The 13,877-nt window shown below is 40.3% G+C and overlaps 1 long non-coding RNA gene across 1 annotated transcript in view; it reads right to left on the bottom strand.

Annotated features, from left to right (window-relative positions):
* The window catches only part of LOC105729589 (uncharacterized), an 82,902-nt gene extending 69,384 nt beyond the window's left edge, over positions 1-13,518 (bottom strand). The window contains exon 1 of the long non-coding RNA XR_001110279.2: positions 13,466-13,518. This is a non-coding gene — a long non-coding RNA (uncharacterized LOC105729589). The remainder of the gene's footprint in view (positions 1-13,465) is intronic.
* Between the last annotated feature and the right edge of the window lie 359 nt (positions 13,519-13,877).

The raw sequence follows: 13,877 nt of genomic DNA, 5'->3' as shown, positions 1-13,877 counted from the left end.
AAAGAGGTAAGAAACAGGGAGAAAGAGTTTCCGTCACCAATAGAAATATCACCAAAACAGAGTTTTTGCTCCTCTCACTAAAACCAAAATGTTGTCACATGATTAGGGTAAAGAATGTGTTGCCCACTCTCAATGGAGAAAGTTGTAAGTATGAAGGGATGGACAAATACATAATTAGTGCAGGAAGAATCTGCTCTGGAGGGAGCTAGTTTTCACTTTGTTGATATAGTCTTGGAATATAAAAGAAAACTAAATTCTACTGAGTGCTTCTTGTATGTCCGTGAGAATACATTCTCTGTAACACATATTTTTATTCCGAGAATAGAAAATTGATTTCTATTTGCATACCAACACCAATTGATTGGTAATGGGTGGCTTACCGCAGTACAGTGTTGAGAAGAATGCTGAGACTTTATCAAGTACAGATGGAAAGAGACCTGTGATAAGTTATCAAGGACTATTGTGGGCAGAAGAGAGAAACATCATGACTGCCAAGTCTACTAATCCCGCATTGACATATTGGTTAATCCACCCAATGCTGCCATGAAGACAAGAGGAAGGCAGGCGCTGAACATCCACCAAGGCCCCAGCTTCATGTCATCAACCATCGAATCTCCTTCCTCACAGAAATCTGAAACCGATATTATTGGTTGCATATGTTTAAAAAGGACCTTAGAGATCCTCTGCACCTAACCCCTTACTTTATGAATGCAGAAACTAGAAATAAAACAAGTAATCTATCTATTATTACTTTAAGGTATAGGTTTTTTTAATGTACATTTTTGCAGATAGGTTATCTCCCTGTCTAAAACTGAATTCTGAGAGAGCCACTACAAAATAAACATTTCAGAATTTATACCTTTCTAGTCACATCAATTATATTAATAAAGTTTTCTTTATGGAGAAAAATTAGTGGCCATTGAGGGAATTATACCTATGCTTAAGGATTTAGAAATATAGGAAGAAATCACATTTTAGGAGGTCAAGATCAAGTATGATACTCATAATAAAGTAGAAATATTTTATTGTAGAATGAAAACAGTGACTTTTAAAAAGCTAGTAATTTTACTTTTCTTCATTTGATCTTCACAATAACCTTAATAAAATGTGTACAATTTTGTCCCTAATTTTCAGGGAACATGTCTCACAGAGCTAATCAGTGGCAAGGCTGGGACCTGTGACCAGACCTGGCGTATACAATAGTTTTGGCTCTTAATCTCTGTGTTCTATTGTCTCCTTCTCTGGCCTTTGGAAAAGAAGCAGTATCTCATTCTCCATGGAATAACAAAGTGAATTCAAAGACATAACAAAGTAGAAGAAAACCACTTCATGGGCCCAGGAAGAAAGAGGTAACTATCATCTGAAAAAATGAAATGTTATACAGTGGATGTGAGCTATCAAGAGGGGCCTGTCTCTGATATGCTGGAATCTGGAATGTGATGGACACTAAGAAGACTTGTCACTCTTCCAATCCCCACCTCTTCAACTCATTCCTGAAGGAGTAGGGGAGTGGGGTGTGGGGAATGGAGAAGTACTCTGGAGAAGAATATCTTGTCATAAAACTATGAAACTTGAGGTTCAGGTAGGTAATATTCTACATTTCAACTAAGGTTGGGATTCGAGGAGAGAAATCTAATCCAGTCAACCAGAGTGGCTTAATCTCTTTCTAGAACAAGATAGATAAGATAGGAGAGAGAAAGAGAGAGAGACAGATGGATGAAGAAATAGACAGAGAGACAGAATAGATAGATGGATAAACAGACAAACAGATAGATGGATTGATAGATAGACAGATAGATGATAAACATTATGGATGGATAGACAGATTAATACATGGGTAGATAAAGAGATAGGTAGGTAGGTAGATGGATAAATAGATACATGGATAGATAAAGCAAGCAAGCTGTCTGCAAAACTAGTACTACAGAATGGCATTTGATTTTCCCAGCTATGGTTTAAGATACCAATGTGTTGGTCTCCTGGCAGAGAAAAGAGCACACATCCAGGATATGCAGGCTACATGGATGCTTATTGATTTATCAAGCAGACTCTACACTAAAAATAGAGGCAGAAAAAGAAAAACATCCAGAAATGAATTGGGATAGCATCTATAGCAAGAGAAGAAAAAATGTCAGTGGAAGGGATGTCTGGTAGTTCATAGAGGAAGTAGCTCATAGGGGAAATGGAAGAAAACCTGCAAATAATAAGAGTAGCTTTAGTTCATCCCACATGAAGGCGTCATATTTCCACAGGAGCTTTCTCATCAACATACAAACATGCTATTAATTCTCCTATTTTAAGAAAATCTTTTGATCCTCCAATCTCCAACCCCATTTTTCTGCTCCTCTTTATAGCAAAACACCTTGATAGAGTTACCAATTATCATTGCATTTTCCCCTGAAACCTTCAGTCAGGCTCGTACCTTTATCAGCTCACTGAAACATCAATGACCTACACATTGCAAAATCTCATAGTCAGATTGCAGCTTACTTAAACTAACAGCAGAGCAAATACCAAGCCATATGCACTGCTGCAGTCATACTGGTGTTTAATATTAAAATATTTTCACATCATTGATAAATAGACACATTTCCAAACCTCTGAGTGCCCCCACCAACCACTGTTATTCCCTGGAACCCATTTCTTACTACCTCAGAATCCAGAAATCAAAGTGTTAATCTAGGTGTTGCAGGAGGCCCCCAGGTCCTAGCTCCAACACTAAGACCAGTTTCTATTCCCATCGGTCAATAGCATATGTGCCAGCTATACCCCCTGGAGCTCTCACTACCTGCCATTGCCATACCCACCACCAGCCCAAGGCCTGCCCATCCTCTACACACAGCCCTGAGGACCTCTGAGTGGGACCTTCTCTGACACAAGCCTTCTGGAAAGCTTCTCTGATGTCCACTGTGCTCCTGGAATGTCAGCCAGTCCACCATGGTTCCCATGACCCAACCTTAGATCCTGGCTCTAGTGGGCTCAGACATTTGTAGAAAGTGCCCCTGATGACACTGGTAATCAAATGAGCAGATGTCTAGGGCTCATTTAGCCTCTGAAACTGTGACCTGGTGCTTCTGGTACCCATATGATGTCACTTTTACATGGCTACCTAGTACTGTAGCCTCCACGGGACTTTACCTCTGAGAGGGTCTGGGAGAGGCAGGGAACACAGATGGTCAGGAAAAAAAGGATGGGACCTTGGGGGCAGTTTGAGGTCAGGGATGCCCAGAGTGTGGGTCACTGTTTAATTTTACCTCCGTTTAGCTGCACAGGCTCACTCAAACCCATCAAACATTTGCCCATCACAAGAATTAGCAACAATAATTTCATTAATAGAAATGAGAACAATCATTATAGTATTTTCTCTATTCAGTAAATATTAACTTGAGTATCATAATCATCATTATCATTCCAATTTCTACAGATAAGACAACTGAGGCACAAAGCAGTGATTTAAAACTTAAATGGCAGAATTAAGATTCAAATCCAGTCAATCTGGTACGTGGACAAATGCCCTTCACTACCACACTACATCTCATCTTGTTTGGCTCAAAGGATTATTAAGTATGACGTTCCAAAATGATTTTCTTGATTTAGTTGATAATCAGGGTACTTTAATATACAAAATTTCAGTAACATCTGGCCTAAAAGATTTGGTGAGAATAGAATGTTTTTAATGTGAGTGTTTTTCAATAGAAGCTGAAAGAATTTGGCACCATGATCAATACTATTGATGTTAATTTGACAATGACTACTAACAGGGAACTTTTTCTGCTTTTGAGTTTGTTCTCTTTATCTAGGCATGGCTCAGACAGCAGCATCTTTTATCTAGTGAGAGCCTCCTCAAATAAACAATTTCTAAAAATTAATGATTTGGAATTTATTACAATGATTTGATGAATAATTTATACTACAACTATGTCACCTGACAGAATTATAACATATTCAGCCTAACTTTTTTAAAGGATAAAAGGGAATTTCTTTCAGGCTGTTATATATACACTTTTGCATTAATATTTTATTGTGCTGATAAATATTTTGAGTATAACTTCATTTTTTATTTCTGAGACAGGGTCTTGCTCTGTCATCCAGGCTGGAGTGCAGTGGAGCGATCACGGCTCACTGCAGCTTAGACTTCCTAGGCTCAAGGGATCCTCTCTGCCCAGCCTTCCATGTAACTGGGTCTACAGGTGCATGCCACCACGCCCAGCTAACTTTTTCCATTTTTGGTAGAGATGGAGTTTTTCCATGTTGCCTAGGCTGGTCTCAACCTCATAGACTTATGGGCCTCTGAAAGTGCAGGGACTACAGGTGCTAGCCACTGCACCCAGCCCACTAGCATTTGACACTCCTTCCTCCTTAAAACACATATTCAACTGGCTTTTATGCAACATACTCTTGTTCTCTTTGTTGGTCACCATTGCAAATTCTCAGTTTCCTTTGCTAATTATTCCTCATTTCCCTGATCTCCAAATCTTAGTGTGTTCAAGGCTCAGTCTTGTGACCTCTTCTCCTATCGTTTTTACCTTCCTTGGTCATCTTATCTAGTATCATGGCTTTAAATACCCTGGACACTCATAAATGTGTACCTCCAGGCTTACATCTTTCTTGTACACCAGACTAGTATATCCAATTGGTTACTAGACATCTCTACTTGGGTGTCTAAAAGACATCTTAAATTTAATATATCTAAACCTCCCAAAGTTTTCCAAACTCCCACAGTCCTTCCTGTCTTGGTAAATGGCAGCTCTGTCCATCTAGTTGTTCTAGCTCCAAACCTCAGTCATTCTTGATTCACATCTCATGCTCAATCCATCATTGAATCTCCTTTCAGAATAGATCCTGAGCCTGACTGCCTTTCACCACCTCCCCTTTTATCACCCTGGACCGTGGTATCATCATTTTTCACATGGATTATTTATATTTGCTCAATGATCTCCCTGATTCCACCCTTACTCTCTTATCTCTGTTATTAATAGTGATAAAGGAATCACTACGTAGTGATTACTTTTAAATATAAGGCAATTTATGTGGTTTTGCAATTTAAACTTCTCCAATGGCTTCTGTGTAATTCAAAATAAAAACAAAATCATTGCAGTGACCTGCAAACAGCTACATGAACTGACAGTGCATTGCCTCTAGCTCATCTCCCAGAAGCCTCTTTCTCCCTCATTTGGCTTCAGCCATACTGGCTTCCTTTCTGTTCCTTGTATGTGATAGACACACTCCTGTCTCAGGGGCTTCATACTTGTCCTATCTGCCCAGGAAGTTCTTCCCTGAAATATCCATATGGTTCTTTTCCTGACTTCCCTCAGAGCTTCCTTCAATGCTATTGTTGGTGTAACAAATTAACACAAATATAGTGTCTTAAAACAGCACAAATTTATTATCTTACAGTTCTGTAGGCCAGAAGTCTGGAAGTCAAAATATCAGCAGGGATATTGCCTTGTGTTTTCCATATTCTAGAGGCTGCCATATTTCTTGGCTCCAGGTCCCATTCTCCATCTTCAAAGCCATCATCATAGCATCTTTGAATCTCTTTCTCTGCATTCATCACCACATTGCCTTCTCTGACTCTAATCCCCCTGCCGTCTTGTAAAGACCCTCATGATTACTTTGGGCCCACCTGGATAATTTAGGATGATCTCCCCATCTCATGATCAAGTGACCAAGCTTTGGTCACTGATTCAAAGTCCCCCTTTGCCATGTACGGTCACATATTTGCAGGTTCCAGGGATTAGGACATAGATATTTTGGGGGCCATAATTCAGTTTACCACAATGACTGCTGTAGTAGGCTTTCCCAACTGAAATATTTAGGCTTTTAAATTTCATCCCCCGACCAGAAAGCTTTAAACTGTTTTTCTGCTTTAATTTTCCCTCATGGCACATAGTGGCTAAAAATTTGTCTGTCCAGTCCATTAAAAATGAGGGTAGTCAGGTTTTGTCACTTTTGTATTACTGATATATCACTGAACTTATATATCTGTGTATAGATATATCCAGTGTCTAAAAGAGTACTAGGATACAATAGGAACTCAGAAATGTCTGTTGAATTAGTGTAAAAGATATATCATAAATAATAACAAGGTGGAATGAGACTCACCACTGGAATCAACCAACGAATTGCATATGTAGAAGATAGTAGTACCATTTGCCAGTATCTTGTTCTCTCCTTTTTGGCACATAGAAGGCTGCACTTTCTGCTCCTTTGCAGTTGGCTGGGACCACATAACTAATTCTGGCCACTGAAATGTGACCATAAGTGATGTATATCAAGTTTGATATGAAGCAATAAAAAGCCCATGCATGCTTCTTCATCCTCTATTCCCTGCTGAAGCAACTAGGGAGTGGTCATTTCAGATAGTGTAGATACAGAATGGCAGGACCTTTGACAGCCTGAGTCCCTGAGTGACTATACAAAGCAGGACCTTCAATCCACCACCCCAACCAGAATAGGACATAAAATGCCATCAAGAAATCAACTTTTGTTGTATTAAGGCACCAAAACATTAAACCATTTGTTATCAGAACATAACTAGTCTACTCTGATTAATACAGACTTCCATACTCAAAGTTGGGAGCCCTTGTAAAAAGCAACTCAAATATGTGACACTGACTTCACAGTTAGATGGCCATTGGCAAGACAACTAATATCAGAGGCCCCAAAGTTGTGATTCATGTTTTATGGTGACCAAATATTTAGTAAAACTGTCACCCATGTAACTTGGGAAGTAGATCATATTTAAGTGAACCTGGCGCTCAAGGGTAAAACATAAAGTTGGGGTGTTTGTTTAGTGATATTGTTGTGTTTGGCTAGATACTGTAAGAAATAAGCCTAGGGAAGAATTTCCCAGTTTGAAAGCAGAAATGAAAGGAAATGGGGAAATTTAAGAATTGGAACTTTGCAGGATTGAAAAACCAATTGCTTCTAGACGCCAAATAGTAAAACTTAAGAGTCAAAAAGCAATTTTAGGATAGATGCCAATAAAATCTTTCAACAAATTATATTACCTAAAGACAAGGATCAAATTAAGGATATATTGCTCAGTAAATCTTTTTCAATTGTATAAAATTACTCATGGCAGATATTAAGGGTAAAACTTGTCCACAGACATGTGATAGCCTGGAGGAAGAGAACTAGGGGAGCAAAAATGGAAAGAAACATAGCAGATATGATAAATTTGTCTCAAAAGAAACTGAGATCTTTCACTTCTCTTTCCTTGCCTTATTGAAGAGTTTGATTTTAATGCCTTTAGGTAGGCAGAGCAAGACGGACCTCTGTACCTGATGTGGAGCTGAGGGGAGCCTCAGTAGTGCAGTAGAGGGCATTGAACTCTGAGCTGAGCTAAGAGAGCACCTGCCTAGGTGGGCCACCTGGGTCTGAGCCCAGGTGGAGAAGAGTATGCTTTTGGAGGAGGGTAGGGAGCATCCTGGTGAGTGCTGTCAGAGCCTGAGGAGGAAGAGGAGAGAGTCTACATGGAGAGTGGCCAGGTGTGGGTATCAGAAGACATTCATGTGGGAGACACAGATGGAGTGGGTAGGGAATTGGGCATATGGTGGCAAAGCCTGAGCAGGGTGAAGAAGACATCCACCTGGAAGGATGTTTACAGTGAGCTTCAAACCTGAGCAGAGTGGAAAGGGCATTCCCACAGAGGTGATGACCAGTGTGAGTGTTAGACACAAAGAGGGTGTGCACATGAAGAAGGGGTGATAGCAATGAATGGTTGGTCATGTACTGGGGACTGATGAAATAAGGATGATGAGAGAGAGTTTTCTCATTGTCAGAGAAGGGCGTGACAAATATGAAAGGGGAGAATACCAGAATGAGCCCTCTGGTGCATCTCTGTGAACTTTTGGAGATTATATAGATATAGTTGGCCCTCCCTTCCTGTGGGTTTCACATTAGCAGGTGGATACAGGAAGCCAATTGTACAAATTTTCCATCCACAGTTGCTTGAATCTGCAGGAATGAAAGCTGCAGATACAGAGTGCTGACCCCATTTTATATAAGGTATTTGAGCATCTATGGATTTTGGTATCTGTGGTGGGTCCTGGAATCAGTTCCCTGCTGATACAGAGGGCTGACTGTATATATTATATACATGTATGTAAATATATGTGTGTGCATGTATATATGCATACTGGATTATATATGTGAATGAATTTACATGTAAACATATGCATATGTATATTCATACATATATATATTCCTAACTCTCCCCTGATAGCACCTAGGAACAGCAACACAAATAGCAATGCACATACCAAGTGTCTAGATCATGGCTTCTAAATACGTATGCTCTACTAAAAAGGAATCAGGACTCTTTGGAGAAATGGTAGATTCCAGTGCTGAGGCAGAAAAAGTACAAGATGAATTTGGAATAACTTGTCCTAGAAAAGGAATAGCTCAAAGAATGATAAAGACGTGTCAAATGGACATAGATGCCTAGCTGAAGAGACACTCACTGTTCAAATCCAGTACAATTTTATTATGAAAATAAACAATGGTGGCAACAAATTATAATCCATTGAATAAAATGGAAAATATATACATTCCTGATACAAATTAATCAATCAATAAATTGAAAGTTTGATAATGGATATATACATAGTTCCAAAGTACCTTCCCACGATACTTATTAAATACAAACGGAAAAAGAATGACTTAGTGGTGGAGAAGCATGGCACATATCATCTCATTCAAGTAACCAAAGTGAAGAAATCAGAATCTGTGTCATCTAATGGCATGTGACAAGAACACAAGATTGCTTATGTGATACTCCTGCCAAAATGTACAACTTGAATCTAATAAAGGGGAAACATGAAACAAATGCAAATTGAAAAACGCAGTAAAAAGTAACTGGTCTGTAATCTTCAAAAGTGTCAAGGTAATGAAAGTCAGGGAAAGCCTGAGAATTGGGCCAGAGTGAGGGACTCTGGGAAGACAAGACAGTGAAAAGCAACTCATGATTCCAAATTGGATTCTTTTGCTGTAAACAACATTGAGATATCTGGCAAAATTTGAGTATGTCTGAAGATTAAGTGATAGTAACGTATCAGTGTTAATTTCCTGATTTTGCAGGTGGTGTTTTGGTTTATAAGAGAAAGTTCTTATTAGTAGAAAATGCACATTTTAGGGGACAAAGGAGTAACACATAGACAACTTACTCCCAAACATCTCAGGAAAAAGAAACGGCTTTGTACCATACCTGCAACTTTTCTGTAAGTTTAAATTGTTTCAAAACAAAATATTAATAAAGAAAGAAAATTTAAAAAAAACACTTGTGAGTATTGTAACGTTTAAATGAAGCAAGCGAGGTTCGAATGAGGCAACTGAGGCCAGTTATTAAAATAAAGAAATTTAATCGGCTCCTGGGTGAGGTTCTGCGGTCCGACAGGAAGGGCCGGAGAAGTCGTGCTTGACTCCTCTGGGGCATGGGGTTTTATAGGGAGTGGAGGCGTTTTGATTGGTTGTGGGGAAGCAGGACGTGGACGGGGGCAAGCTGCCATTGGCAGGTAGGCGGGATTTCTGGTGAGCAGGCCGCCCAGGGGGAGTGGGACCTGGACGGGGCAAAATGCTATTGGGCAGGTTCTGGTGGGGCTTCTTTTAAATTTTGGCGGGGTTCTTCAACAGTTGGCTAGGTGCTGAGTGCAGAGGCTAGTGTTGAGTGCAGATTTGCGTGCTGAGTGCAGAAGTGGGCGTGGGGGAGTTTAACGGTAGGCTAGGTGCTGAATGCAGAGCTACAGATTTGCGTGCTGAGTGCAGAAGTGGGCATGGAGTGGTGACATGGTTACTAGGCAGGGAGGGGTGTGGGCGTGTCTGAGCGCCTGGCGAGGCAACTGGCCTTACAAGTATGGCACATAAAGATGAGTGGATCAAAACGAAAGATGTTTAGTGAAATAAGCCAGGCACAGAAAGACAAATACCACATGACCTCACTGATATGTGGCATCTAAAAATGGTGATCTCATCAAAGTAGAGAGTAGAATGATGGTGACCAAGGCCTGGGGAGAATTGGGGCAATGTTGGTCAAAGGCCGCAAAATGCCAGTTAAATAGGAGGAATACAGTCAAATGACCTATTGTAGAGCATGGCAACTGTACTTAATAATACATCATATTCTTGAAACATGCTAATAGAGTGGATATAAATTCTTCTCACCACAAAATGATGAGTATGTGAGGTGATAGGGTTTGGCTCTGTGTCCTCACCCAAATCTCATCTCAAATTGTCATCTCCATGTGTTGAGGGAGGGACCTGGTGGGAGGTGGTTGGATCATGGGGGTGGTTTCTTCACATGGTTCTCATGATAGTGAGTGAGTTTTCACAGGATCTAATGGTTTTAAAGTATTTGGCAGTTCCCCCCTTGCCCTCTCTCTCCTGCCCCTATGTAAGACGTGTCTTGCTTCCCCTTCACTTTCAGCTATGATTGTAAGTTTCCTGAGGCCTCCCCAGCCATGTGGAACTGTGAGTCCATTAAACCTCTTTTCTTTATAAATCACCCAGCCTCAGATGGTTCTTTATAGCAGTGTGAAAATGAATTAATATACGAGGTAATGCATATGTGAGTTATGTAATCAAGTGACATGTATCTCTTCTGTGCAGGCAGTGAAAAGTCCAAATACTATTCCCCAGTATCTGTTTTCCTGCTGTGGTGATTGAAGAAGTCATGTATTCCAGGTGCTATAGCTATAAGATGGCAGGTTTTCTATCAGCCTGGGTCCTGAGTGTTACCACAGAGGCAGACACCTAATAGAACATAAAAACTAAGTAAGCAGATTTTTAAAAACCACTTTTTAAAATTAAACCACTAAGTTTTAAGCAAATTTACAAGAAAAAAAAAAACATCAAAAAGTGGGCAAAGGATATGAACAGATGCTTTTCAAAAGAAGACCTTTATACAGCCAAAAAACATGAAAAAAAGCTCATCGTAACTGATCATTAGAGAAATGCAAATCAAAATCACATTGAGATACCATTTCATGCCAGTTAGAATGGCGATCATTAAAAAATCAGGAGACAACAGATGCTGGAGAGGATATGGAGAAATAGAAACACTTTTACACTGTTGGTGGGAGTGTAAATTAGTTCAACCATTGTAAAAGACAGTGTGGCAATTCCTCAAGGATCTAGAAATAGAAATACCATTTGACCCAGCAATCCCATTACTGGGTATATACCCAAAAGATTATAAATCATTCTATTACAAAGACACATGCACACGTGTGTATATTGCGGTACTGTTCACAATAGCAAAGACTTGGAACCAACCCAAATGCCCATCAATGATATTGGATAAAGAAAATGTGGCACATAAATACCATGGAATACTATGCAGCCACAAAAAAAAGGATGAGTTCATGCCCTTTGCAGGAACATGGATGAATCTGGAAACCATCATTCTCAGTAAACTGACACAAGAACAGAAAACCAAACACCACATGTTCTCACTCATAAGTGGGTGTTGAACAATGAGAACACATGGACATAGGGAGGGGAACATCACACATCAGAGCCTGTCAGGGGGTGGGGGGCTAAGGGAGGAATAGCAGGGACTGGGGAGATTGGGGGGAGATAGCATTAGGAGAAATACCTAATGCAGATGACGGGATGATGGATGCAGCAAACCACCATGGCATGTGTATACCTATGTAACAAAGTTCTGCACATGTACCCCAGAACTTAAAGTACAATAAATGAACTTTAAAAATAAATAAACCACTAAGTTTATGGATCGTTCATTACTGCAGTATAATCTATCCTATAGAGACACTCAATTCAAAGAAAGAAATCTGGATAGAGTGAAGGTATAAGACATGAGTATCTGATTCGAGATAAAAGAAGAGACATAACAGTGACATTTTGTGAGACACTACTATAAGGCCGTTTGCCTCGCCAGGAGCTTGGACACACACCCCCTCCCTCTCCGGGAGCTCGGACACACCCCCTTCCCTCACCGGGATCTCGGACACACACCCCTCTCCCTGGCCGGGAGCTTGAACACACCCCCCCCCCAGCTCTGGGAGCTCAGACACGCCCACCCCCCTCTGCATCTAAAAACTACATCACAACTCTATGCCTGGCACCAAGCTCTGCACTCAACACCTAGCTCGCCGTTAAAGAACCCTGCCAAAATGAAAAGAAGCCCCGCCAGGACCTGCCCAATAGCATTTTGTCCTGTCCAGGCCCCACTCCCTCTGGGCAGCCTGCTCACCGGAAATCCTGCCTACCTGCCAATGGCAGCTGGCCTCGTCCACGTCCGCTTTCCCCACAGCCAATCGGAATGCCTCCACTCCGTATAAAATCCCACGTCTGAGAGGAGTCCGTGCGACTTCTCTGGCCCCTCCTGTTGGACTGCAGAACCTCACCCGGGAGCCGATTAAATTTCTTCATTCCAATAACTGGCCTCCATTGCCTCTCATTTAAACCTTACAACTACTACAAATTAGCCAAAGAGATGGGGGGCATGGATTTCTCCTGTCAATAACATACTAACATGGCAACAAGGCATAGAAATTTGCTTTCTTTAGGATTAGGGCCATATAAAAGGAAGGTATTCTCTTTTGATTCCCAGTCCTTTAAATGCTTGAATTCTTAGCTCCTGAAGTGGATCTCCTACTAATTCTTAGCCCTTTGGATTTATGTTTTCTCACCCACCTCTGGTTTTGTAACAATCCTCAAATGATTTCTCTCTCTGTATTGGACATACTGGGTTTCTTATATCTGACTCCTATGAGGTGTTTTCAGTGTATACGATATCCTTGACAGAAATCCTGGCTCAGCTGATGGAAATAAAGATAGTACCATGATACCCATCACCATAATTAGCTACCCTGATGCCCCTTGATGAGGGTCATCACCTCATTACTGAGAGTACAACATGACTGCCAAAATTATGAGACAGTTTGTACCAGAAGTTCACCAAAGATAGATTCTGCTTAAACACCCACTGCCCAAGTGTTAAAGTCAACATTCAACTAAAGCCAAGCCAAAGCTAAAAATAACTATCATAAAAGGAAGTTCTGAGTCATAAAATATATACTATTTTATAGATATATGAAATTCATATTTATACAAAATGTATTGTTATAGTATATCTAAATATGAGTATAATTTTATCACTAAACTTTTATAAATAAAATTGTAAACTTAATTAGAATGTAGGCAGAATACATGTTTAGCAGGGTCAGCTATCTGTTCCATGGTCCCTACACAGCACATTTGTAAGATTATATAACATTAAAATTGGTAAAAGAATAAGAAATTTGGAGACATCTAATTTTTCTCTTGTTTTCTTCTTATCTTCTACTCTAGTACACTTTTTCATATCTAGTTTTTCTGCATTATTTTGGAGTTTTCCCTTCTCATGGAACTTAGAAGTCACAGTTGACATTCTTAATTCACACTTAGAAGAGGTAAAAAATTCCCCATAGAAAAATTTATTGAAAGAATCATAGCTTACCTGGAATTATATTCAGTATAAAATTTAAATATCACTCTTGCTCTGGTTTAAATATGTAGTTTGTTTGGCTGTGTCAAGACTCGTGTTGAAATTTGATCCCCAGTATTGGAAGTGGGCCTGGTAGGAGGTGTTTGGATCATGAGGGCAGATTTCTCATGAATGGCTTGATACATTCTTGCAGCAGCAAATAAGTCTCTCAGTTCCTGTAAGAACTCTGTTGAAAACGAGCCTGGCACCTCCGCTGCTTTCTTGCTTTTCAATCTGGCCATGTGATCTGCATAAGCCAGCTCCCTCTTGCCTTCCACCACAAGTGGAAGCGGTCTGAGACCCTCCCCAAAAATAGACACTGGTGCCAGGCTTCTTGCACAGCCTGCAGAACTGTGAGCCAAATAAACGTCATTTCTTTATAAAT

This window comes from Aotus nancymaae, unplaced genomic scaffold, assembly GCF_030222135.1.
Source record: "Aotus nancymaae isolate 86718 unplaced genomic scaffold, 86718_ANA_hifiasm-v0.15.2.pri h1tg000012l, whole genome shotgun sequence".
Taxonomy (NCBI): Eukaryota; Metazoa; Chordata; class Mammalia; order Primates; family Aotidae; genus Aotus; species Aotus nancymaae.
This window is presented reverse-complemented; position numbering and strand designations above follow the sequence as displayed.